General features: G+C 61.3%; 1 long non-coding RNA gene across 1 annotated transcript; it reads right to left on the minus strand.

Annotated features, from left to right (window-relative positions):
• Positions 1 to 408: 408 nt before the first annotated feature.
• LOC111746163 lies at positions 409 to 1,841 on the minus strand. Its single transcript, XR_002782986.1, has 3 exons — positions 1,651 to 1,841; positions 1,126 to 1,293; positions 409 to 649 (listed from the first exon to the last, which is right to left on the minus strand). It is a non-coding gene; the product is annotated as an uncharacterized LOC111746163 (long non-coding RNA).
• Between the last annotated feature and the right edge of the window lie 3,582 nt (positions 1,842 to 5,423).

A 5,423-nucleotide genomic window follows, 5' to 3' on the forward strand; every position in this document is an offset into this window, starting at 1 on the left:
GGAGTGGCTCAGGCAGTGAACTGATTAAGTGCAACTGGGTCGAAGCTTCTTCCCGGGCGGCTGCACCTGCTCTGCTGCTGTTTCCCTCCGGGTGCTGTGGTTCTCCCAGCTTCTGGGGCTTCTAAAGGCTTAAATCTAGGGAACATCTCTAGCCCCGTTTACCTCCATATTTCATCAGTCACCAAGTCTCGGTGGTTATGCCTCCCAGATATCACTTGGGTCCCCTTTTCTCCCTCCCAGTAACTCCAGCCCTCTCCAGTTCGGCTCCTTCCGGAAGGCTGCAGTGGGCTCTTCCTGCTCCCTCGCCTACACCCTCCCGCCCCTCCCCTTCACCTCCCCCTCTGCCCCTCTGTTCGCTGCTTCCCCCCAGCCTCACCTAGGGCTCCCTACCTCTGGGTGTGTTTTCAAGCCAGGCTCCTCCTGGCCACCTGCTCACCCGGACTGCAGACAGAGGGTGGGCAAAGAGCCTGAGCTCTGGTCCTACCAGCTGAGACCGCTTATCTGTCCTGTGTCCTAGTTGTCCCAGGTGTAAGAAGGGCATAGCAGTGGCTATTCTTCTTGCCCTTCCCTGGAGTCGAGGAAGATCACACAAGTGAAACGGGTCCAAAGTCAAGGGCTTTGTGAAGGGCTCTTACCGTGAGTGTCATCCCTGTGATCAGAAGCATTGAGAAACAAGGTGGTCAAAGCCATAGGATGGCCATTAAGAAATGCCACAAATCAGCAAAACTGCACCTGGCCCTTCCCCAGAGTGGCAGATGCAGAAGACCTGGGTTCGAGGCCTGGTCAGTCAGCTTCCTGGGAAGGTGCCTGCCAGGCAGACTCTCCCTCCTCAGACACAGGAGACACAATACTTTTGGGGATCCATGAAATGTTGAGCCACAATACTTTTGGGGATCCACGAAATGTTGAATTTTGTTTAAAATCAGAAAGAAAAAAGAACTTTTAGGGTGAAGAAAGTGTTTTAATATATGTGATTTACATATTCCCGTTTATACCAATGCAGTCGTAAAATGGAACGTTCATATTTTTCATGGAGGAAGGAGCCAGACAGGCGGGGTGCCTGGTGCACAAAAGCCAGGTGGGCCTCTGGGCAGGGTTTCAGGTGCTGAGCCTCAGTTTTCTCACCTGGAGAGTGGGCGTGGTCCTGCGAGCTCCGTGAGAAGGAGGAGCCCGTGCGCGCTGGGGGCTGGCCTTGGGGCTCCTCCATTCACCATCTACCAGGGATCTCCGATCACCGCTGTGGCACTTGGGACACGGCTTAAGAGAAGCAGACAAGCACCAGGCCTCACGAGGCTTAAAGGAGTTGATCGAGAAGGCACGAAAGGAAAGAAAGGAACGGGGAGTAGAATGAACCAGATACCAGGAAACCTTCGGAGAGGAAAAACGGGCTAAGGAAACACTTTTCCTCCCCCTCCAGCTGACAAAGGGGCACGTGAGCCGGCTGCATAGAGCCCCACCACCCCCTGCTGGGGCTCCTGCAGACTGGGGTGCCTGCAGACTGGGGGCGCCCCTCCCAAGGGAGGAGCAGAGCTGGGGAGAGACTGGAGGCTCTGGGTCATACCCATAGCAGCATCCTGGGCTAGGCCATTCGAGTGCATCCTCTACATGCACTGAGCTCCCCTGCCTGTAAGGTGGGAGCAAGGAACTCACCTGCCTCGCAGGTGAAGAAGCTGCCACTCCAGAGAGGTTAAATGGTAGACTCAGGGCCTGTCCAGGGGGTCATTTTCCAGGCTCAGCTGTGGCCGGTCCATCTCAGGGAGCGTGGTGCTCTGCCCGGAAGATGCTCGGTGGAGGAATCCCAGACTGGCTGATGGAGGGGTGGGGGCGGGACTGGAGTCTGTCCCAGATACCCGAGTGTGTGTGCATGACAGAGAGATTTGTCACCTAGGGGAACAGCCCCAGCCCACACCCACCCACCCCCACACATGCCCCTATGCAGTTGTCACTCAACACGCTCAACCCACATGCAGTGCGCGGTAGACACTGGGCGGTCACACACACACACACACACACACACACACACACACACACACACACACACGACCTGTGGACAAGCCCATAGCTCCAACCCTCTCGTTTTTTGGCCTCCTTTACTCTGAATTCAGACTCTACCCAGCCCAGCGCCCTGGGACCAAGTCGCAGGGGCAGTGCTGACCTGTCCTCAGAGGCCAGGCCTGGGTCCCTCAGGCTCCCCTCTGAGCTCCGGCTCTCCAGTGGCCTCCAGTGAGCAGCCTGGGAGTGTGTGGGTGGGAGCGTCTTTTGGGGCTAGGCTCCCCCTGGCCTGCTGGGCACCACAGGGAGAATCACGGATGTGGAAGGGTGCTGAGGGGTGGGGTGAGGGGGCATCAGGAGGGAGCACCAAGAGGGGCCCTGGTCTCTTCCAGCTCGGCCTCCTGCTGGGACCCCTGCCAACTCCCGGCTTCCACTTCCCGCCATGGCTCCAAGCCTGGCAGCCCCGGTCATCATTCTCACAGTTGAAAAAGGAAGGGGAGGCCCCACCGAAGCACAGCCTCCAAGTGTGTCTGGAAACTTCTGCAGGGCCCGGGGTGCTCTAAATCCCCCTGGGCCTCAGTTTCCCTCAGGAAGATGGGCCCAGAACCACGAGGAACCCTTGCGGTCGGGGTGGGGTCCGGCGCGTGTGCCCTCACCGGCCTGCCAGGCTGTGGGTTTCTTGGCAGGAGCCGGCGGGGGCGGAGAGCAGCCGGCTCCAGGGCAGGAGCAGAACCGCGCCCCCCTCCCTAGGCCGGGCCTCCGTCCCCCCAGCCAGGGAGGCCCGGCCTGCAGGAAGCCGGCAGCCGCAGACGGGAGCCAGGCTGTTGCTGATGGATGGGGGAGGGGCTTATCTTGGGTCAAAGGTCGCCCCCTCCCCCTGCCCAAAGTGCTCTGAGACAGATCTTTGGCCATCTCCAAAGGCCCGGAGCTCGTCTCCACGTCTGTGAACGAGGGCGCGGGCGTGGGGGATGGGAGGGCGGGGCCCTGCAGGCCCCCCTCCCGCCCGCTGCTTCACCTCCTTCCCGGGTCACCAGAGGGGATGTGGACCCCGGACGCTGGAACCCAGGGCTTCGACTCCCAGTTCGTTCCCAGGAGTCCAGACTCCAGAACCCCGGAACAGGGAGCGCTGGACCGAGAACGCCCCCCAGGGCGCGGCTGCGGGGGGTCGTGTGAAACCCTTCACTGTCCCTCTGCTTAGACACTTCCGTTCGCTCTCCTGGCCCTGGGCCCAGCAAGGCAGGGTGGAAGGGAGCGTCTGCCTGCGCGGTCTTGGGCTCCTTCTCCGGAATCCGAGTGAGGGAGTCCTGCCACCTGCCACCTCATCCTGGAGGCTCCTTTCATGGCCCGGAGGGGTGCGGGGTGCGGGGCACGGAGCTCACCCACCCGCCCGCGCAGCCTGCCCGGAACTGCAGTCTCCGGAGGGATGCCTTGCTGAGCCCGGCCCCGCCGACCTTGGCGACTGGGGGGCGGGGCCTCGGGAGGCTCTCGTGTCTGAAGCTCCCAGTCCGCTGTCTGCTGCAGGCCCCTCAGGCTCGAGGGCTGCCAGGCCTGATGTAACCGAGGCTTGCGCACCGCGCCCCTGAGCCTGTGTGAGAAGCCAGGCCAGGCACCCCGCACACCCCGCTGGGGTGGCTTGGGAGCTGGCACATGCCCAGTCTCAGGATGGCCATCGTTAGGGGCACGTCAGCAAGCCCAGGGCCCCCCTTAGCTCCCGGCTGTACCCCAACGTCTTGGGAGGTCTTGGGCAGTGTTCCACGACTGGAGCATCAAGTGACCAGCTGACTGGTTCCTGGACCCCACAGAGCCTCATGAGCCTCAAGCGTGGCTGCGGCCAGGCCTAGGGCGGGGGCTCTGAGCCCGAGGGGCAGCTCTGGCCAGCTGGGCCCCTGGCGCAGCCACGCCCTGGGGCCTGGTGGTCTGTGCCACACAGGACTCTGGGGCCCAGCCAAGCCCTGGTATTTCACAAGCTCCTGGGTCCTCAGTCTCCAGCCTGTAAAGTGGGAACACCGCCACCTTGAGGGCTGTGGTGAGGACCAGATAACACTGGGGAAGTAGCAGCTTGCTGTGTGGCTGGCCCCAGGCCCAGCCCACGCAGCCCTCCGTCCACCATTAGCCTGGTGGCCTTGGGAATGTGGCCCCAAGAATTTCAAATTGGAGGGGCTAGAAGCTGGTGTTCAAACATCTGGAACCTTCTACAAAACCCAGGCCCACTGTGGGGTTAGGGTTTGGGATCCAGCCCTCCACCCCGGATCTTGGAAGGCCCAGGGAGCAGGCAGGCCACTGGAGGGCAGGGGCTCAAGGGAAGACTCCATGTGGCCTGTCACTCCGTAGACCCTGATAAGTCCAGGCAATCGTGGGGCTTGCTCAGGTCTGGAGGAAGACAAGGAATTCTGCTCTGTGACAGGGACGTGCTGCCCTGCTGCCTGACTACAGGGGCCGCCCTGGAGGTGGGGCTGAAGGGACAGTAAGGGAGGTGGGAGGAGTCCCTCCAAGTGCCTGGCAGTCTGGGTAGCACCCCTTGGTTGCAGGCACCTCACTCACTGCTCCCCTGGCCTGGGTCATAGCCAGATCCCCACCAGTCCCCGAGGGCCCCTTCGCCCTCCTGCTGGCCACGGGAGTCTCGCTCCGTGGGCACGCCCCCCCCATCCCAGCAGAGCAATAAACTTTCATTTCTTCGGCTTTCTTAGAGCTCTTCGGTATTTATTATCGCAGTAACCCCGTGGGAGGAGGTTAGGGAAGGAAACTCATAGAAGGGCTTCTGCGAAAAGCACCATGGGGTCCCCTTCCCTCCTGCCTGGTCCCCCCTCAGCTCCCGGCGACTCCCTCCTTGCCCACTGTCCCTCTGCACCAGGCCCCCTGCATCCCCCCTACACCCCACTCCCACAATCATTTCCGGTTTCGGTCCTCTCTCCCTGCCACCTCCGTGACTCTGATAGAGACGCTTGGCATCGTGTCCGTCCCCTCAGGTCCCTCCTGTCTCCGGAGGACCTGGGCAGCCCCCATCGCCCGCTCTGTCTGCAGGACAGTTGCTCTTGGTTAGATCCCAGGCACATCCCAGCTGTGCGCTCCCCCGCCCCATGGTCTTCCAGGCTGTGAATCAGTTTACAAGTTGAAAATCAAATAATCAAGTCTTACACTCTTAAGAATCTGTAAACCTTGGCACAGGCAACTTTTCAACAAGAGCAGTTTGTATCCGGAGTTTCGGCCTCCCTGGGCTCCTTGCTGCACGGTCACGGTCACGAAGTGCCAGGGCAGGGAGGGGCCGTGGAGACAGTCTTTCTACACCCGCATTTCACGGAGACCAGCAGGAGCTCAGAGAGGGGAGCGGGCTTGCCAAGGGGCACACAGCTTGGCAGTGGTTGGGACAGAGATCGCTCACCTCACTGGCTTCCAGGCTCCTGCACCTGCCCCAACCCCTCCAGCAGTCCAAG

This window comes from Pteropus vampyrus, unplaced genomic scaffold (assembly GCF_000151845.1).
Source record: "Pteropus vampyrus isolate Shadow unplaced genomic scaffold, Pvam_2.0 Scaffold178, whole genome shotgun sequence".
In the NCBI taxonomy this organism is placed as follows: Eukaryota; Metazoa; Chordata; class Mammalia; order Chiroptera; family Pteropodidae; genus Pteropus; species Pteropus vampyrus.